The 22819-nt window shown below is 42.7% G+C and overlaps 2 long non-coding RNA genes across 2 annotated transcripts in view; one reads left to right on the plus strand and one right to left on the minus strand.

Moving 5' to 3' along the window:
- LOC140215971 (uncharacterized) overlaps positions 1-22819 on the plus strand; it is a 106881-nt gene that overhangs the window by 37841 nt on the left and 46221 nt on the right. The window lies entirely within an intron of this gene.
- LOC129387255 (uncharacterized) lies at positions 5415-8397 on the minus strand. The gene is made up of 3 exons (XR_008614510.2): positions 8293-8397; positions 7571-7668; positions 5415-5782 (listed from the first exon to the last, which is right to left on the minus strand). It is a non-coding gene; the product is annotated as an uncharacterized lncRNA (long non-coding RNA).

A 22819-nucleotide genomic window follows, 5' to 3' on the forward strand; every position in this document is an offset into this window, starting at 1 on the left:
GAACGTGCCCCCATTTGAACTAGCACTGAGCGATAGCTAGAGCATGCCCATTCTTCAAGTTAAATTATTTATTTTTTTGTTTTCTTTTTGTTTTATTTTTGATCATGCATATGCGCGACCTCATCATTGCTACGCATACTGCACATAGACAATCTGCCAATGGGGAAATTATCTCTCATGACGTCTTGAGGAACGTCTTCAAGGATTCTTTTGGTGATATTGTGGAACAGGCTACGCCAGAAAGAAGGAAGCCGCGCACTGTACGCTTTGTGATGCTTGAGTGTCACCAGATTGCTTTCGCTGTTTATTAAAAAATCTTTTTATCCTCTGCAACCGTTACTTAGTCCCTAATCTCAGGTTAAACTAACAAATACGCATACGCTTGCTTCAATGTACAGCATGTGTCTGCAAGACTTCTTGACAATTTCCTTTGCACTCATATCAGGACAGTACACATGAACTTCGCACAAACGTATGGTCATGGAAACCACAGCCTTTGCAACGTCAGTTCAAACAAAAGCTCAAGGTAATCTGTACGATATAAAAGGTTCCTGCCTTCTCAAGTATTATAACGTTTTAGAAACACGGATGGGACCTTACATATAGGCAAACGCAAGTACTTTCCTGAGAAGGATGTTATAGTGCACCTCACTTGAAGATATTTACCCTGACATATTTGAATGAAACGTTATGAATTGTAAGCTGACAGGATAAAATCAACTAAAAAATCACATGGCATAAAGACGAGAACAACAAACAGGCGGCAGGACTTCTGCACGGTCTCTTTGGTTTCATCTACTCGCACTATAGTTTTGATTTCGTCCTTATGAACCAACTTTCCGATGGCATTCTTTTGCGACACGCGATTTTATTCCATGAATCAAAACCTGTGCAAGCGATGGCCATTCATTAGCCCTCAAGCAGGGTTTTGGTACGGGCTAGGGTACGGGCCTCATTCTACCATTTCTGTGTTGAAGTGAATCGACAGGTTTAAGGACAGCAGAATCGCCTCACGAACTGATATGTAGTGCCAGTTATCCTCTCATAACATGTAAATCAGGGCAATCGACTGGAAGCGCAAGTCTGATTCGCTACTTTTATGCGACCAAAATGACCAAGCTATCGCTTTCGCTGTCATTGCAAAAAAATCGCGTGGTAGCTCAAGCGAAGGCTGCCGCCATAATTGGAAGGACGATTTCTCCGAGCAAGTAAACACTACACCATTAAACTTAATAAATGACACACATATCCAAGACGAGGTCTGATTAGAAATTTGCTACTATAAGAGTATTGTTGTCATAAGCCAAAAAAAGACATCTTCACCAAGTTTCTTTTATTTCCTGTAAGAGGGAGTCTATTTCCGGGACATGCTTCAGAGCGCATATTTAACTGGTCTAGACAATTAGGTGTTTGACCGTAAAGATTCATGATGAGCTTTCTTATTATGTATTCATGCTTTAGCGTTCTCCACTGTTTGTAGCTCTCGCGAAGGGCGGGCTACCTTTGCGACACGGATTCCCAACGAGCGCATGCGCATGGTTTTGTGATTGTACCGCACGGACGATTGAGATACATGAAATGCAAGGTTTTCGTGTGCTTGAGCATGGTTGGATCTCTGACTGCGCGACGAAATCTTAATTTACCTCTCATCACTGCAGCCGATATTTATTGCGCCTAACTTTGTTATTGCTCTTTCACATTTGTAAGCTGTTTGGAAGTTTCATATGATGCAAACAGACAATAAAATAAAAATAAACGCAAAGAGATAGGACGCACGTTGTTGCATGCAGTAGCAAGAAACACATTAGCAAAGGCGATGTCATGGCCTCCTCGAACGGCGCCAGAATACCAGATTTGTAGGACACAAAATCAAGACACGCCGAACTGCAACCACTGAACATGTGGTTCAGAGGTTGGCCATTCGTGCCGCACAGTTTTATTCACAAAACGGAGCTTATCACGTGAATCCACTTCAAGAGGTCTAGTCTCCACACTGCGGTAGCGCTGAGGCCATGGTGTCTTGCTGCTGAACTTGAGATCGCAGGACGACAGCATTTCGGTGAGGGCTAAATGCAAGGATGCTCGCGTGGGGAAACGCTCGTAGGTCATTACCAGTCACGTCTTCTGGTACGTAGTGATGTCGAACAATTTTGCAGTCGCCGGCTATACAGCATTAGCAAGTAAGTTCCTGAATTTCAGGAGGGCTAACCGATCAATTGAGAACGCAGATAGCGTGACGTCGCAGCTGCGGGTGGTCGAAGTCGAGAAATTCTTGCGTAAATATTTCTTTAAAGGCCTGTTGTGTCTGCCTCTTGAATCACATAGGTTGCGTGAGTGTCTGTGGCACGAATTCTCTATGGTGCCAAGCGCAGTTTCAGAAGTGCGTCCTGTGTGCGCATAAAGTCTGATAAAGAAGTTATCATGGTCGTACACTGGCACCGCTGCAGATTTTATGCGCCAACTCCAGTGCCGAAGCATCATAATTATTTTCCATTGAGATCTTCCACCAAAACCCAGCAACAGAAGAAAGCAAGAAAAAAAAAATAAAAGAAGACCGCAGATCCAGCGCGTTATTTAGGATTTAAGTTGTGCCATCGTTCCTAAATTTCTTTCAAATAAATACTCCGCAGAGAGATCCATAATGTTTCTAATTACATATTGTTTCTGACTAATTTAATTGTTTACGTCTTCCTCAGAAACACATACATATGGTATATGGCGTGCATACAACGATAACGGGCAGGCTAAGGCGATGTTTGGTGAGTAGTGAAGCAAGCAATGTCGGAAGAGGTTGTAGCAGAAAAGAATTTTTGTTAACACACCGATGCTGGTTTATAAGCTGAAAAGTTTTGCGGACACACGATCAAACGATCGGTCACTGAACATTTGACTGATCTACTGTTGACTTTAAGTGATGCACAACCTCAAGTTTTCACACTGATAGTACCTTCTTCCCTCCCACTCCTTGCTATTTTTTCCTGCGGTAAACAGCTTCCCCTGTGTACTGGAGAAACAGGATGTTGGCCTCCATACCATTGGGTGGGATGCATAGTGTTGAAAAGCAAACGGCGACATGCTGGAAGTGAGCCTGTCAGAATAGGATCATATATGATGTGTCTGTTACAATATGAAGAGGTGCAACGGGCTGCTCTAACAATTATGCATTCTTCGAAGACGAAAACATCGATTCCAAGGCTCCAAATACGGTGATGAGATGACCTCCCCTCGCATTCACTTCCTGGGCCGGCACCACTGAAGAGCGCATGAACGGCGCTGCATGCCACGTAATATTCGCGCCGCAAGTAGCGTAAACGATGGTCCCTGTGAAAATATGGCGGTAAGGTTGATATCGTTAGGAATACGAGGTAGCGTCAGTTTGGTACATGCTTCAAGATAAAGGGCCATAGGTGTAAGGACAGCCGGGCTGGGTCGGTAACCTAGTGAAATAAGAATTCCCTGGGTTGTGGAACGTAATCGCGTAAGTTGGCCGGTCTGTTGAGCTTCTATAAGTTCCTCTAAAGCGTTTGCCGTCCCAAGGCTCTCCAGGCTAACGGCAGCTATGTGCATATCGCGGAAAAGTGCCAGTTTCTGTGCTTTCATGAGTAGCGTAGACGCACATGTGTGTTATGTGCGCATTAGGTTGTGATAGGGTGAGTGGTACAATAGGCGTTGGTGTATCAAGCCTGCGCAAGGCATAAGGCATCACCGTTTTTAAAGCCATGTATGTGTGTAGAGAACCAAGGAAGCACGTGCACAATTTGGTCACATTGGGTGGTAAATTGGCGAAGCTAGCGCATGTGCTACTTTTGCGTTGACTTTTAAAGCAAAACCAACCACCCGTACAAACAATTTGCGCTCAATGGGTTTGTGATCTATTGTGAGTTTAAGAGGCAGGTCTCATCCACGAGTGTGCGTTGTGACAAGTAGTTACGACTCGGCAAAGGAACGTGTGAGCCATCCACGCCGGATGTATTGATCGATGGGGGTAGGTGCTTCCTGCAACTTGAATTAAGCGTATCTGAGGGAGCCGATCATTACCCAGAAAGTTAAACTGTCTACGCAAAGTTCATGACGAACATTTGAGATAAGAACGAGGATCAGAGGTTTAAGTTGCATGGCAAGGATAGTAGGTGAAACCACCGTGGTTGCTTAGCATGAGGTCGCGGGATCGAATCCCGGCCACGGTGGCCGTATTTCGATAGGTCGAAATGAGGAAATACCTCTGCATTTAGATTTAGGTGCACGTTAAAGACCCTCAAGTGGTAGCTATTACTCTGGAGTCCCCCACTACGGAGTGCATCAGAATCAGATCGTGGCTTTGGCACGTAAAACTCCATAATTTTTCATAGAAGGGGTGAGAGCATGCAGACTTTTGGAGTACTGCCCTTTGCTACAGGTGCAGAGGGAGAGAGGAAATCACCAATGACAAGGCTGACAGATCGGTCGCGAAGTTTTGGATCTAGTTCTACACCTTCGAGGCACAGAGAGTAGGTGCTAACAGTTCTGCTCAACAATCGTATTGTGGGCTTGGTTTTCGAACGCCCCTTAGAGGTCTTTGGCTAACACCGCGCGGTATTGTGCAGAAGATGTTAAGTTTATGGCATCATCTTTAGGGTGGACAATTATGTTGTGAGTAGACATGGTACCAATACAGCCATAAATTGTGAAATTGTGTCGGTGAGCGCGGAGGTGACAGAAAGAAATTTGTATAGGCAGAGCTACATAAATCACTCGAGCAGTTTGCGAAATCACGAGATGAGGAAATCAGGAACACATTAAATAACGTTTTTTCCAGGTTTGGGAACCAGAACAACTGCGGCCTCTGTCCACTATTCTAGGTGGGTGCTAAAATCATATATCTCATTCGAGTAAGTCATAAATTCATTGGTGTCCGAACCACAGAGGTTGGCGAGCCCCGCACGTATCTCAGCGACAGTTATAGGAGCACTAACATAAGTCAGTGTGTTGGGAGGACTCGTGTAGTCCCCGTACCGTGGCGTATATAGTAGTGGGACACAACGTAGTCGTAAATGTGCAAGGCATTAGGAGTCTGTGAGGTTATTTGACTGGTAAACCTTTAATATGCTTCTCAATTTCTGTGATTTTTCTTAGCCGGGATAGGTTAAGTGATGTTACATAGCCCAGATGAGCACAGTGCTGCGATTGCCGTTTAGTTTTTCAGAGAGTGAGCGCCAGTTTTGACTCCTAAGGCTATCAGCCTAACAGCGAGCCTCAGCAGAGAGCTGTGCCACGCTCAGCTTCAGGTTCCTGTTACGACTTCGACGTTGCTATCATTTAGTTATGCGTACTTGCACTTGATTGAAATCTTTATTATTCAAGAAGATAGCCACAATTTTTTTATGAAAACATGGTAACTTACATATGTCGGGACTTTGTGAAGAGCTTTTTTATGATATCTTAGCTTTATCTATGCGAAAGAAAACAGAACAGGCAGAAATTGTTGGCCTTATTTCAATACATATAATTTATACAGCGAAGATGGGAATTATTAACAATAATCTTTATCCAATCATTCCTCCGACGGCACCAGCAACTTTGTTTACTACAACTACTTTAGCCACGTTCTCGACCACCCTCCGGATCTTCTTGAAGAAGTACTCAGAGGCGTTCTCATCCAGTTGGGTGTCCGTGCCATGGAAGGCCCCTAGCTGACTCGCGAGTTCAGCCAGAGCTGCACGGCCTTCAGTCGTGGTATCTTTTCCTTGCAAAATCTTTCCCAGCGTTTCCAAGGCACGTCCATCTTGTCTGAGTGAGTTGTCTTCTGCGTCAATAAATAAAAACCGAAAGTTGGCGTGAAATATTGCTCTGCATGATATCTAGGGGACGTCCTCCACACAAACCAGAATAAAAAGGTTGACAAAACATGAAAAAAATTTTAAACTACGAACTGCCCATATACAGAAATTGTGGTTTCTTTCCATAAATTGATACCTACAATGCACCCCGATATTCACGAACAGTCAATGAAGGGCCCTGTCCTTAAATCAAACGAGTGAAGGCGTACCAGCTCAATACAGTTCTGATAAGTGTGGACAACCTCTTATTGTATGTGGTCCGTTTATGTACACTTCCTCAAACGTTGTGCTTATGATTTCAAACGAAAAGAAACTGAAATGTGAAAAGTTTCTGTGCGTTTTTACTGTCCTTTTTTAAATAAATATAAGTGGCAGCCACATTACCAGGGACGAATATTCTATGTTTTAGAAAATAATTAAATTGGCCTGTGACCAAGATTGTTCAATGAGTCGGACGTTACATGTAATAGAAATTGAAACACATATTCTAGTTATTAGCATATATGTACTAATTATCTTCTTTCTAATTTTTTTAAGCACATACTTTAATTACGATTGGTAGCTGGTGAGCTTGCAAGGCATATTCACATGGAATGAATTTCCTGGATGACACCACTTTCGAGATATACGCCATGAAGCTCTCCGTAAAAATTCATTGTTGTCTACTTACTTTTTATCAAAACGCTCGTTTATGCAATGAAGCACAAAAGCAACTCGATCGGGCATGTTCTTCATTCCACGCACTGAGAAATTATATTTCAAAACTGTTTTCATCATGTGAATTAATTTGAAGTGAATGCGCCTTATATCTCACCGGCTACATTTTCTAAATTGTTATATCCGTCAGAATAGTTATGTAGTTATTAAACAAATTTTTGTTAATTAGTTTAATACGTGTTCCGCTTTCTGGTGCAATTGATGTCTGCCTCTTTGAATAATTGAGGTCAATGACTAGAATTATGCTTTCGATCACAGGCGATGTGTAAAACTTCCGCAATCCTTCCCTCTCCCCTCCCCATTCCATGCATTTCACTTTAGAAAAATTGCGAAAACACCCGTGTGCTTAGATTTAGGTGCACGTTAAAGAACCCCAGGTGGTCGAAATTTCCGGAGTCCTCCACTACGGCGTGCCTCATAATCAGAAAGTGGTTTTGGCTCGTAAAACCCCATAATTTATTTTTTTTTACAAAAATGAATATGAACGTTTGAAACTGCATCAAGATGACCTGCATGCACTAGCTGCGCTTTCGCTGTGTGCGCAACGAGCATATATATTTGGGTGTTTTACTTGAAATAAAGTTAGCCTGAAGACTTGCGCTCTTCTGGCTGTTTCCTTTTACAGCAAAGCTGCATATCGCTGTATTTTCGTGCATTTTCGTTCTCCTTAAAGAAACTACCACCAATGGCTCATACCTCCGTGAGCATTCAAATTCCCGTAAGCAAGCAAAAAATGGCGCAAGTGGCGCACGTGCATCGATTTAACATTATGAAAGAATCTGATTGCAGTTGTGAGTGAAATAATTAACCACGTATCAAGACACTAAATGAGTGTGCGTACTTTTCGTCACCATGACCACGCATCAAGACAATAAATGAGTTCGCACCTTTGTTCAAAATTATGTGTCGCCCCCGTGTCCTGTGCTAAACAGGTTTGCTGGTCAACCACCTTCACACAGTGGAGTGGCTCGTGATTTTTTTTACGTATGTTATTTTACATTGCACCACAATACGTTTATCAGATTAATCGTGCTTACCTTTCTCTTTGGTTTCACTTGTGTGGTAAGCGATGCAAGGAGTGATGACAGCTACCGCCAGGACAATAATTAGCAACGTTGACTTCATTTTGTTTCACCTGGCATGGAATGAAGATGAACAGACACATTTGTTTCGGTGGCAAGAACCACGAAAATGATAGCCGCTGCTGGCTTCAGTAGCAAACATACCGCCGTTCATAACGACAGAAATAAAACTTTGTAAACGTAGTTTTAGCGTAACACTTTACATTCTGTATCTGTCAGTCGAAAAGTGCTAGTGTAAAAGATTAAACACTTCGGTTTATATCAGCACGACACAGTTATATCTCAATTTTAAATTTAATTTCTCTTCATCGTTTCTAGCTTGTTCGCATGGATCTCCGCAGTAAGTTGGAGTATCTTTATATCAATAAAGTGTGCTCAAGAAATAGATTAATGGGTTTGTTGGCTAAGCCCAGTCGTGTGCAATGTTTGGAATTATTGAGATAAACAGTGCTTGATGTGGTGCCTTTAGTACCTGTTTTGTTCTCACAAAGAAGGTTCGGCATCTCATACCTGTACGTTTCTGCACGGACTTTTTTACTTTCTATTGCGGTAAGATGGCCCAAGTCACAGGCAGAATTCGCAACACCCTTTAAACAATTTTTTTTTCATATAAAACAAAACCCAGGGTAAAGCAGAAATGACACTACACTGTGTGAAAAGTTTACACAATACCGCACCTGGCTGGTAGGGACCGAAGTTCTGCGAGGTACGTGCTCTGTTGACGCCGACGAATTACTGCCACTGAAATTGTGCTTCATAGAAAGACATCTATATACCCCTTACATCTACGTTCGAGGGGAAAGTCCTCCTGCCACGCATACTGTTTGAACACACAGATAGCGCACGCGTGCTCCCCCCAGTCCTTTATTATCAGGAAACTACAGCAATCGCAATATCGCCAAAATACGTGGTGGGAAAAGCCCTGCGCTTTTGAAATCTTGATAACAACCTAGTCGCTCTAATAGCATAGATAAGCCTGGGCGCTGGTTCTGATGGCCTGCAGGTCAGAGAAAATCCTGCAAAATGTTACTGCTCTATGTTGAAAATGTGGAGATTACTCTGCGCGATCGCAATCAGCTTTATTTATCGTCGTTGTAAGTGTTCTGTAATGGGGCCGTTCACATGTGATGAAGTAAGCAGTGTCGGTCTACTTTGCTTAGCCTTTTGAATATTGTCATTGTCGCGGACGTACACAATGCACAGTACACTGACACTTGAAGAAAAGGCAGTTCACAGGAAGACGAATACAGAGGTGAGTGTGCTTGAAGTCAATTATATTTCAGTAGTCGTGGTAAGCTAAGCAGTCCTGTTATAACTAAACACACAAGGAAGTAAAAAATTCCGAAAAAGTGAAAGTTCGCCTGCTATAGGTATAAACGTACTCTAAGTATAAGAAAACACGTAACAGCAGTAAAACTGCTCACATGCGATCAAGCATATCAATAAAAGCTGATCAAGTACACTCGGCAAAAAAAGAAAAGAATACAACTGCCTACGCCAACGCCTGTGCCATTTTGTATGAGTCGGCATTTTTCTTTAGGATTCGGCTGTAACTCGATTAACGTGTGATAAGTTCGCTAATTAGCACGTAGATATGATGCATAAACGCTTGCGCAGAATCATGTAGTTGTCTTCAAAGTTCAGAATGAAGTAGTGTTTGGGCTTTTTCTTGTGAAGATGCTGATTTAGAGGAAGCTGGAAAAGGAGTATAAAAAGAAAGCAAGGCCTTTATAAGACAAATTCCTCTCAATATACAGCTGGGGTGGCGCTCAAACAATGAACTGGTGGAATCAAAGAAAAGATGACACTTGATCTACGCATTACTAAATACAGTTTTAGGTAAAAGTATTTGCGTGGATAATCATGAGCTACCTTGGGTATCCAGTATTTAAACCGGTCAGTTGCCTAACTTCTTTGGGCGGACAGTTGAACTGTATGTTGCGCGTATCTAAATGTCTGCTCTAATGCCTGGTATATCTTGCGAAAGCGGCCTGGTTCATGGGAAATGGTATTAGCCGGCGAAATTATGGTTGATATTTAAGGTTTCGTAGTGGACTTCACTCACCCTGACTTAACCGACTTCACCTAACTAAGGTTGACGATCAGTTCATGCTATAATAATAGAACTTTGATTGATGTGAAGAATGTTATCGATGAAAACAAGAACGACTTTGTGCGCACCATATATTTCGTATTATTTCACAGGCTTTTCAGGTGTTGCACAATGGACAATTAAAAAAAGACAATAAAGTAGCAGTTCTGCTCACGACACGTGCACTTTTCGAAGAATTTGCATTTAGAGGCATTTGACTCTGTAACTCTGCTTCGATACCATCATGGATCTAGAAAAAGAAGGCCAAGCTAAGCCACAGGCGAGAATGTCCTCTGTATATTTGCCATCTCGTAGAAGATTCGTGTGCGCCATTTAACATGGCCCGGCCTTATACTGCCCTATAGAGGGAGACTGTCAAGCTGTCTAGTCAAGCTGATGCAACCTACAGCCAATATTAAAGCAATCCGCGAAATGAATCGGTGACCTAGGAAATCGCCACGCAAAAGACGAGAAGTAAGTTTCTATAAGTAGCAATAAAAGAAAATAGAATGGTTTGCCAGCACGAACCACGCAATTTAAGCGACTAGAATTTGCACAACAGAAATGAAGCCGTAACAGCAGCCGCTCACACGTTCCGTAGCGGAAGCTGCTTCCATTTGTGCATTCAGCGTCAGTCCGTCCATGAATTCGTCGTAGCGTCTGTCGGTTCGTTCAGAATTATCCAAATGAAGCAGGCATTTACTTCATTTACACTTACTCTTTCCACTACCATGTAGGCATTTTTCAGCGACACTGTAAACTGAATGGATCGTTCATATTTTATGGATAAATGGTAGTTTTCATTGTACCTACGGTGCAGAACGATAATAATTCTTCTTCGTGGCACACGTGTATTCATTACCTTGTGTGTCTGCTCTTTTATCTGTAATGTACCTCGGACATGGGAATTTATTCGCAGACAATAAGCTGCAATGACCATTACATCATGCGTCATCAGAGCCAGGGATTCTGCATTTTTACACCAGGTGTTCAAATGCAGGACGCATGATGTAATGATATTCAAATGCAGGATGCTTGATCTTCACATGCCCTAAGTCTTCTGTTTCAGCATCCTAACACTGGACATCAACCACATAGTGTGGCACTGCCTAGGATGAATTGCTAATTTACGACAGACTCTCAGAAATGCAAAGCTATGAACTGAACCGAAAATGTGTAATAGACATTCGTTTCCGGTGCATGAGCTTTTAACACGTCATTGCAATTAGCTAGGGTGAAAGGCCTGCGGGCGTTTATTGAAATTCACATCTATTCTGCAGTACAAGGTGCTGGCAGAAAAAGAAGAATGGTGTTTCTTTTTAAGTGATAAGAGTGAAACCATATTTCAAGGCAGTGAAGCTGCGAGAACTGTAGTCAGCTGATCTAAGTATAGGACGAACATTTACTCTGGTAAAATGAGTCGCTAACACTCTTTTAGTTGCCTGGCAAATTATATCAAGACTACCTCACATAACCAATGACAATTAGTTGACAAACGTTCCCGCGTCCCTGTAAGGAAAGAGCCAACGTGCAGGCACTAAATAACAAGCGCTGCTGTTAGCTGCCCGCAGACTTATCTCAAAGTATAGCGACGTGCTCAGAAATATCTTTGTCTCTAGCAACTGATACAGGCTTTAAGGCACTATAAAGAAGTTGGTGCGGTCTCACACAGTAAAAACGTTTGCCTCCTAATGGTGCTTGATTTCTATTTGTCCCATAGCTAACACCCTTACCCTTAAGTGTCAATATGGAATTGTTGATATTGCAAAATAGGCTTTCTTTTTTTACTACTATTTGTCGCAAGTAAATATGCTCATAGCTGCGGCAACTGAAACGAAGACTGCATGATATAACGTTTTCTCGCTATAGCAATTAAACTCCTGTGTCAGATATTTAGGTGCGCATCATATGATTCGAATTATTGCTCAATTTATCACTCGGTTTTCTCCCGTTTAAGGGGTAGCTAGAGTTCGCTGATGTGAGTAATGAGATTATTTCGCACCCTTAAGGGTAAGGGTGTGGGACAAAAAAGTTGTAAATTCTGGGGTGTTACAAAACGTGCCAAAACAGGAATATAATTATCAAGCACACCGTAGTGTATGGCACCGCAATATTTTGACCATCTCGGGTTCCGTAAAGTGCACGCAAGGCACAGCACCGGCCAACGCTGCCAGAATTTGATCCTTCACCCTCGGACAGCAGCGCAATGCCAGTATCAACACGCCGCCACAGCAGGCGCTATGGGATGAACGGGGGCTCTAAAGGTGCAAAAACTTCTTTTTTTTTTTGTAGGGGACGTGTGCGTAACTTTAATAGTGCTGATATTGGTACGTATAATGACCTTATACTATTTTTATTATGAGGTATTAGCACAGAGAGAGAAAGGAGGTAAAAAGAAGAAGAGGAAGACAGACCACAACGCAACATCACATGCCGAGTACGAGCATTACCGACGAGTCTTTAGTCCCGGTTTTCATGAAAGGTGTTGTACAGCTTCGTGAGCGTGGAAGTGGGTTCAAGCACGAGCTCTGGGAAATATGATGACATTAAATATGATGGCATTAAATGCACTTTGAATGTTATCTGCTGCTGAGCCTGTTCCAGCTGCTCCATCATCATCATCATCATCATCATCATCATCATCATCATCATCATCATCATCATCATCATCATCATCATCATCATCATCATCATCATCATCGTCGTCGCCGTCGTCGCCATCATCATCATCATCATCATCATCATCATCATCATCATCAGCCTGCTTACGCCTACTGCAGGGCAAAGGCCTCTCCCATATTTCTCCAACTACCCCGATCATGTACTAATTGTGGCCATGTTGTCCCTGCAAACTTCTTAATGTCATCCGCCCACCTAACTTTCTGCCGCCCCCTGCTACGCTTCCCTTCCCTTGGAATCCAGTCCGTAACCCTTAATTACCATCGGTTATCTTCCCTCCTCATTACATGTCCTGCCCATGCCCATTTCTTTTTCTTGATTTCAACTAAGATGTCATTAACCTCCGTTTGTTCCCTCACCAAATCTGCTCTTTTCTTATCTTTTAACGTTACACCCATCATTCTTCTTTCCATAGCTCCTTGCGTCATCCTCAGTTTAAGTAGAACCCTTTTCGTAAGCCTCCAGGTTTATACCCCGTACGTGAGTACTGGTAACACACAGCTGTTATAAACTTTTCTCTTGAGCGATAATGGCAACCTGCTGTTCATGACCTGAGAATGCCTGCCAAACGCACCCCAGCCCATTCTTATTCTTCTGATTATTTCAGTTTCATGATCCGGATCTGCAGTCACTACCTGTCCTAAGTAGATGTATTCCCTTACCACTTCCAGTGCCTCACTACCTATCGTAAACTGCTGTTCTCTTCCGAGACTGTTAAACATTACTTTAGTTTTCTGCAGATTAATTTTTAGACCCACCCTTCGGCTTCACGTAGTAAGAAAAGTGAGGAAAAAAAACGCACTCACACAACCTGATGGGCCCATCTTGTGTGCGCGTTTGAGCGCTTCTTATTACGATTAGAAAAATTTCTTTATGATGGGCGACCAGAATAGTTTGTGTAGGCTATCCCATGCCACGTTGCAATTGGCTGGACGCATCCGTTTCATCAACGCAACTGCTGCTGATCACACCTCTCACTAGTATAGAGAAATGCCTTCGCCTTGGAGATGTTTACTTGTCTCGCCAATCGCCAAATTATTAATTTTGTCAATTTCGGCAAATATTTAAACATTTGAAACAAATAAAGAAGGTGTTCCCTTTTCAAACTTGCGAATATCAGCGAAGCATTTAGGTCAAGCGTGCGAGGCACCTCGAAACGCTAAGTAAAATAAACTTATGCTCAGCTAATTGTGCGTCACTCAAAGGCACGAAAGGAATAAAAATACCAAGCCAGCTGAATGCTATGCAAATCTGACGCGACTCTGCAGAGATTGGGGTGCTTGCGTAAACAAGCGTGTGTTATCTCCGAATACTCATGACCGAGAAAACGCAGCGTTTTTCATGGTTTTCACGGCTTCCTTATCTGTGTGTTTTCCGCGAGAACGATACGTGTCAATTCCTGTATATGAGTACATAGGCGTATAGAAATGCATTAAAAAAAACTACTGCATAGTCACTTCGCCTCAAGATTACCTTTTATCGGAACTGAGCGTTCCTATATTCTGATCATATCCTGAATGAATATTTGATCTGCTTATGCAACCTCATGGGAAAACGTCCTTGAAATTTAAAATAATGGGGTTCTAGGTGTGACAACCACAATCTGATCATGACGAACGCCGTAGTGGGGGACTTCGGATTAAATTTGACCACCTCGAGTTCTTTCACGTGCACCTGAATCAACGTTAAAGGTTTTTTTTTTTTTTGTTTCATTTCATCCCCATCTAAAGCATTGCTGGCACTCAGTCTCTAAGCATACCGCCGCAAAATGTTTTTTGCCGAGGCTGGCAAACATGTCTCCCTCTCAAATCTGACCAATTTATTTAATGTAAGAATCATTGCATTATTAGTTTTACTAAAACAAACACACAACTGTACAGCGCAATCAGCTCATTTAGTAGCCTCCGCCTAAATCGTTTTTTATGGGGTTTTACGTGCCAAAACCACTTTCTGATTATGAGGCACGCCGTAGTGGAAATAAATTGTGTTTCGAAAGCCCTCGAAGTCCTGTGTGGAGTACGATATGATCAATTGCACCCATGGCGAGTAAATTGTCTTCAACGAGTGTGCTAAAACGTATTAGAGGTATTATATAGAAAGAATAGTTACGCATGTGGAAGCAAGTACCAGCATTTCACTGCGTCTCACACTAACGTAAATCTGGAATCCTTTTACCCCTACATCCCATGGTCATCATAGGCATATTACGAAATAAAATCATACTTTGGCACTCTCCTGTTTCGTAAGTTGGTAATTTTAGGCAATCCAATGATGCAAGTTTAAAGTAGTCCGCAATAACTTCTGCCCTCTCTTTTGCGGAGATGGTGAAGGACTTGGCAGGGCTGCAAGAGCCCTACAATATTTAGCACAGCTGCTGCAGGGCAATGGAACGCTGGCCATTGCCGAATGACCACCTAAGCGATGTCGTTTCCACTTTTCAGCTTTTTAATGCCTCGGAAGACAGTCTCGATGTTGTGACCACGGAGTACTTACGGAGGAAAGTCATGCGCGCAGACAAAGATTTAGGGAAAGTCATTGCAATATACACGGCTGTTCGCGTTGTCGCCATTACAGTTGGGTATGTTGCTTTTGAAGAAGCGAAAAAAAAAGAAACTGTTCTGGTATTCGCTAATTTCTAAACCCACTAAACAACAATCACGTCAACGTTACAGCATATTGTTGATTTGTCATTATTTTATTGGATGGCGATAGTATGGGCGCTAAGTAAGCGACATTTATTAAAAGAAATATTCTAAGTGTGACAATGACGAACATTCAAATAGAGCAGCCCCATGCGAACATATATGGTGGTGCTTTTATAAATCTGATATATCAAATTGGCTAAACAGAACGTACGCAACAGCGAGAGCAAGCCCGCGGTGCAAGATGAATTAATAATTTTCTGTCTTTCGTTTTTATTTTTTCTTGATGCCTTTGCGCGCCCTCATCACTCGCACGCTTGATGCATTTGGACAATCTGCCAATTGGGAAATTATCTCTCAAGACGCCTAGAGGAACGTCTTCAAGGCCTCTTCTTTTGGTGATATCCTCGAACAAGTACTGCAGAAAGAAGAAAACAAGATGCTGTGTGCTTTCTGATGCTTCAGTGTCGCTGGATTACTTCCTCTATGTATATTTATTCTTCCTGTCCTCTTCCACCACTACTTCGACCCTAACCTCAGGGTAACCTCAAGAATACACATACATTTGCTTTAATGTAGAGTACCTGTGTGCCAGACTCCTTGACAACTTCAATTGCACGCATATAAGGGAAAGTACAAGAGCTTGGCACCGAAACGTGATTGCGAAAACCACGGCTTTTGCTACGGCAGTTCAAACGAAAGCTCGAAGTAATCTTTATGAAGTGCAATGTTTCTCCCTTATTTAATAATACACTTTTAGATTGCGGATGGGACTTTACCAAGGTCAACGCAAGAAATTTCCGAGAAGGACGTTATAGTCCAGCTCACTTGAAGATATTTAGCTTAACGTATTTGTATGAAACGTTAAGGAAGCCGACAGGATGAAATCTACTAAAAATTACAGGGCATAAAACGAGATCAACAAACAGTGCAGGCGGTATGACTTCTGCATGGTCTCTTTGTTTTCATCTACTTCTGCTATAGTTTGATTTCGTCATTAGGAACCAAATTTCTGATGGCATTCTTTTGGGAAGCGCAATCTGATTCCTGGCATCAAACCTTTCCAAGCGATGTCGATTCATTAGCCCTCAAGCAGGGTTTGGGTACGGGTTAGGGTGTGGGTCTCATCCTACCATTTCTGTGCTGAAGTGAATCGTCATATTTACAGGCAGCAGAATCGCCTAAGAACTTATTTGTCGAACCCGTTATCCTCTCATACTTACTAAATCAGGGGAATCAACCGGATGTGGAAAGCCTTATTCGCTAGTTTAGTGCGACCAAAATGACAGCGCTATCGCTTTCGCTGTCATTAAAAAAAATTGCAAGCGACGACGGCCGCCAGCATTGGCAGCACTATTCGTGCAAGTCAACGCAACTAACATTAAACTTAATAAATATGACATATCTCAGAGGTTAAGTCTGAATAAAAATTTGCTATCCAAGAGTCTTGTTGTCATACGCCAAAAAAACGACATGTTCACTGAGTTTTTACTGCCTGTTAAGAGTCTATATTTGGGACATCTTTCATAGCGCAGTCATAAACGAATTTCCAGCTGCTCTAGATAATTAGTTATTGGGGCGTAAAGAGTGATGATGAGTTTTCTGATTATTTATTCATGCTTTAGCGGCATCCACTGGTCGTGGCTCTCCCAAACGTGGGCTACCTTTACGACACGGATGCCCAACGAGCCCATGGGCATGGTTTTGTGATTGTATGGTACGGTTGATTGAAATACACAAAATGCAAGAATTACGTGTGCTTTAATATGGTTAGATCTCTGACTGCGCAAAGAAACTTCAATTCACATCTCCTCACTACGGCCCATAGTTATTGCACCTAATATTGCTTTTGCTCTTTCATATTTGTTAGCTGTTTGGAAGCTTCATATGATGCAAACGGGCAATAAAAGAAGAATAAAAGCAAAGAGATAGGACGCACGTTGTTTCATGCAGTAGCAAGAGACACATTCGCAAAGACCTTGTCTTGGCCTTTCTGTCTGGCGCTAGAAAAGAAGATTTGTGGATTTGAAAACAAAAACATTCAAAAGCTAACAAACATGTCGAGAAATGCGTTTGTATGTTGTACCTCAGCGACCATAATGCAGTAGAACTGGAAAGCAATAGCGTCAGTATAGCTGTGTCCGCTGAATTGGTTTGCGTTGCAAATAACACTGACACCTTTGCGAGGACCTATATTTTGCACTGGTCGTTTCGTTGTGACATTGGTCCCACCGAGATACTTTCATTTGTGCATGGTGTGGGTATTATATTTGGTGGTGCTATGTGTCGGTCGTATATCCACCGTGTATGAATTCACTTACCATTGCACTGGCCCGTAGTGGTATGGTAAGTTTGCCGCCAGGTAAACATCTGTTTTAAATGAAGAGACCCTGTCGCATTTTTATTGTCTATTTGAAGCTCTACTTAACTCATTTCTGCGTTTTGTTTGCTTATTGTGCTTCTTTGAGCCACAATAAGCTTTGGTAGAGCGTTTCTGGTATAAATGTCGCCTAATGATGCAGTGGGCGTGAATTTTCACCTTCGACACACGTTTATTCGTTGAGAGCAAAAACTGCAGTTTGTGAATAAGGCTGGGAAATAGGAAAATCCAGGAATGTGTTCCGTTCTTTCCGCATGTATCATTACAGTCTACGTTGTTTCACTTCACAAATGTGAAGCAAGCGAGAAGTGCGTTGTTTCTAAATCTCAGCAGCACGGCGACCCACTATGCTCTTTAACGTCATACAGGCACCTCTGCGTGACTTCAGCACTCTAACCCAGCAGCACGTAGCATACGACCTTCCCCATGACTACGTTGCTCATGTTTTCAAGTCCGTCGGCTGTACCTTGCCGCAGCCGCTAGGGACGCGCGTACCCTATACTCTAGCCCGAAAGCGTCCGGCAGTCGTCTCAAGCATTCTTGTAGGTTACTTACTTGATTGAATAAACTTTATTGCAAGATCGTGGAGACCAGTTATGCTTAGATGGTGGAGCCTTAGTCCAGGGCCCCAGAGGAGCAGCCACCGCCTCCGCACGGTCCACCAGCCATTTCTGGTCAGTTGCTGTAGCAAGGCCACATGCAAGTTCGTGCGCTTTCCTTAGTAGTCTACACATACATATGTGTTCAGTGCGCAATAGGCTGTGACAGGGTGGTTGGAGGCGTGAGTCTATCAAGTCTGAGCAAGACCTTAGGCATCTGCCTCTTTAATATAAATTATGGGGTTTTACGTGTCAAAACCACTTTCGTATTATGAGGCACGCCGTAGACGAGGACTCCGGATATTTCGACTAGCTGGGGTTGTTTAACGTGCACCTAAACCTAAGTACACGGGTGTTTTCGCATTTTGCCCTCATCGAAATGCGGCCGCCTAGCCGGACGTCGATCGCGCAACGTCGTGCTCAGCAGCCCAACACCATAGCTACTGAGCAACCAGGACGGGTGGCAGCTGCCTGTTTATAGTCATGTAAGTCTCTAAACACCCACCGAAGCACATGGATTATTTGGTCCCATTGGTTGGTAACTTGACGAATCTCACTTCTCTGTTCATTTTTTCTTTGCTTTTATTATGAAACAAACCACCCATACTAACAATTTACACGGAATGGGTTTGGCATCTATGAGGCAGGTCTCGTTGTCCTCGACTGTGCTTTGGGACAAGTAGTCCCGATTCGGAAGAGGAACGTGTCAGACTTCCACGCCGGATGTATTGAGCGATGCTAGTAGTTGCTTCCTGCTACCCACTTTCAGCATGTGCAAAAAACTCGGTCGTTACCCCGAAAGTGAAATCGTCTATGTAAACGCCATGGCGAACATCCCAGATCAGATACAAAAGCAGAAGCAGACCTCGTATGGCAAGGTTTAATAGAAGGGGAACCCGCTGTGGTGTTGGGCTGCTAAGTACGAGGCCACTGGATCAAATGCTCGCTACGGCGGCCGTATTTTGATGAGTCGAAAAGGGAAAGCACCGGTGTACTTAGATTTAGGTGCACGTTAAAGAACTTCCGGTGGCCCAGATTACTCCGGAGTGCTCCACTATGGCGTGCCTCATAATCAGATCGTGGTTTCGGCACGTAAAACAGCATAATCTTTAATAGGAGGGGAGAGAGCATGGAGCGTTGTGGAGTGCTGCAGTGAGCTATTGGTTCAGAGGCACAGGGGAGATCACCAGTTACAAAGCTGGCAGATCGGCCACGAAGTTGCGAGTCTAGTTGCACAGCTTCGTGCCGCAGCGAGCAGCTGCTAACTATTAAATGCAACAGTCAAATCGTGGGCTCGGTTTTCGAACGCCCCTTTGAGATGTATAGCTAACAAGGCGCGGTATTGTGCCGAACATGATAAGTCTATGACATCCTGTTTTGGGATGTTTGGGCAGTTATAGGTGCCCTAAGACAAGCCATTGTGTTGGGAGGACACGTGTGGTCCTCATAGCGTGGCGTATATAGCAGTGGGCGAGAACGCTGTTGTGATTGGGCAAAGCATTCCGGGTCTGTCGTCTTATTTGTCTAAGGAAATTTTCAAATTCTTCTAGATTTTTGTGATTTTCGTTAGGCGGGCTGTGCTAAATGACGTTGCAGAGCACAATGTGCACAGTACTAAGATTCCCGTTGAGTTTGTCACAGACTGAGCGCCAGTTCTAATTGTGAGGCTGGAAGATTAAGAGGCAGCGTCAGCTTCCTGTTATGACGCTGACATTGCTTCCATTTGGTTATGCATACTTGTATGTAAATGAAGTATTTTATTATTTATGAAGATAGCCACAACGTCTTGCGAGAAAAATGGCAACTTACATAAGTGGTGACTTAATAAAGTGCTGTTTTATGAGTTCTTAGTTTTATCTATGTGAAGGAAAGAAAACCACGCCGAAATTGTTCGCCTTATTGCAATACATATAATGTATGCAGCGAAGAAGGGGATTCCCGTTACTAATCATCTTTATCCAATCATTCCACCGACGGCAGCAGCAGCTTTGTTTACTACAACTACTTCAGCCACGTTCTCGACCACCCTCCGGATCTTCTTGAAGAAGTACTCAGAGGCATTCTCATCCAGTTGGGTGTCCGTGCCATGGAAGGTCGCTAGTCGATTCGCGAGTTCAGCAAGAGCTTCACGCCCTTCAGTCGTGGTATCTTTTCCTTGCAAAATCTTTCCCAGCGTTTCCAAAGCACGTCCATCTTGTTTGAGTGAGTTCTCTTCTGCGTCTGTAAATAAAAACGAAAAGTAGGCTTCAAATATTGCTTTGAGTGATATCTAGGGTGCGTCCTCCACACAAAGAAGAATAAAAAGGTTGAGAAAACACGTAAAAAATTTTCAACTACAAACTGCCCATATGCTGAAATTCTTTTTTTTTTGATAAATTAATGCCTACAATGCGCCCCAATATCCACGACCACTCAACGAAGGCCCATATCCATAAATTAAACGAGTGAAGGCGTACCAGCGCAAAACAGCTCCGATATGTTTGGCCGAGCACTTTTTGAGGTATGGTCTGGTTATGTACAATTGAGTAAAATTTGTGATTATGATTTCAATAGAAAAGAAAAAGAAATATAAAAGTTCTTGTGCCTTTTATGGTATCCTTGTTTCAATAAAAATAAATGTCGATCACAATACAAACGGCGATAACTTCTATGTTTTAGAGAATAATTAAAAATCGCCTCTGTTAGCTACAATAATTCTAGCCATTGAGGAAGATCATTCACTCAGTCGCACGTTACTTGTACTACAAACCGAAACACATGTTCCACTTATTAACAAAAATGTACTAATTATCTTCTTTTTCATTTACTTCATGGCACGTACATATTATATATGAATTGTAGCTGGTAAGATTGCAAGGCATATTCACTTAGAGTAAGTTTCCCGGATGACAGCACTCTCGAGATATGAGCCATTAAACTGACCGTAAAAATGCTCTTTTGCCTACTTGCTTTTTTTTAACAAAACGCTCTTATGTGCATGTAAGCATAAAAGCGACTGGAATGGGCATGTTTTTCGTCCCACGCATTGGGAAATAGCATGGTATAAAGTTTGTAAACAGGAATACGGTGCTTCAGAAAGGCTGGCGAACGTTTTGATAGGAGGACCTATTTTCGTCAAAGGTGAAGACGAAGCTAAGTCCTTTGACGAAGATAGGCCTTTGACGAAGATGGGTCCACCTGTCGAAACGTTGGCCAGCTTTTCTGAGGCACCTTATCCCTGTTTACAAACTTTATACCACAGTGTGCTATTCCATCTGTATGCCGCTTTCTTGATTTTGGAAATTAGGAAATAGTACTTCGAAACTGTTCTCATCATGAGAATTTATTCCAAGTTGCAACTCACCGGCTGCTATTCGTAAATTGCAAATATGTCATAGTAACTAGGGAGTTACTAAGTATATTTTTGTTCACTAGTTTATTACGCGTTTCGCTTTCTCGTACAATTAATGTCCGCCTCTTTGAATAATTTAGCTCAATGACGAGAATTATGCTTTCGATCACAGGCGATTTGTAGAACTTGTGCAAAACTTAAAAGTAATCCCCCGCACGGTTCCATTCATTCCACTCTAAGAATATGAATGCGATTGTGAGATACCGCATTAGGATAAGCTATCTGCACTTGCTGCGCTTTCGTTGTGTGCGCGTCAAGAATTTATAGTTGGGTGTTGTACTTGAAATAAAATTAGGCAGAAGACTGACACTCTTCCCTGGTGTCCCTCTTTTTCTCACGTATGTTATTTCACGTAGCATCACAATACGTTTATCAGATAATGCGTTCTTACCCTTCTGTTTGGTTTCACTTGTGGGTTGTGCGATGCAAGGAGCGGCGACAGCTAAAGCCAGGAGAAAAACCAGCAGCGCTGACCTCATTTTGCTGCGCCTGTCGTGGATTGAAAATGAACCGGCACATTTTTTTTTATTGGCAAGAAGCACGAAAACATTAGCCGCAACTAGCTTTAGTCGCAAACATACTCCCCCCCCCCTTCCTAGCGGTGGAGTTAAAGCTTCCGAAACACAGTTTTGGCAAAATATCGTACACTTGGTTTCAGTCTATCGACAAGTGCCACGCTACAAGCTTAAGCACATAAATTTTACTCAGCGCGACACTGTTATATATAAATGTGAAGTAATATATATATATATATATATATATATATATATATATATATTGCGTTCCGGACGTTCACGTCCATCTCAGCAATAATTTTGAGTATCCTTACAGGCACTAAGGTGTGCTGCAGAAATTAAATACTGGACCTGTTGTTGGCTATCAACAACCGTGTACAAAATGCGCAATTTGTTTTATAGCAGGGCTGAATATGGTGCTATTGTACCTGTTTTGTAATCACATAAAGTTTTCGGAATGTTGACAATATCTGCACGGACAACTTCGTTATTTGTACTGTGGGAAGGTGGCGTAAGTCACAGGCAGAGTTTACAAATCCCCTTAAGCTTTTTTTTTCAGTGGAATAACACCAACAGTAAAGGAGAGATGAAAGTCCACTGCATAAAAGTTCATGCAGTACCGCACCTGGCAGGTAAGGACAGAAGATCTGCGAGGTACGTGCTCTGTTGACGCCGACGAATTACTGCCACTGAAATTGTGCTCCATGGAAAGACATATATACCTCTTACAGCCGCGTTCGAGGGGAAAGTCCTCCCGTCATGCATACCGTTTGAAAACACAGGTAATGCACGCGTGCTCCCCCCAATCCTTTATTATCAGGAAACTACAGCAATCGCAATATCGCCAAAATACGTGGGGGGGAAAAGCCCTGCGCTTTTGAAATCTTGATAACAACCTAGTCGCTC

Source organism: Dermacentor andersoni, chromosome 2, assembly GCF_023375885.2.
Source record: "Dermacentor andersoni chromosome 2, qqDerAnde1_hic_scaffold, whole genome shotgun sequence".
Lineage (NCBI taxonomy): Eukaryota > Metazoa > Arthropoda > Arachnida > Ixodida > Ixodidae > Dermacentor > Dermacentor andersoni.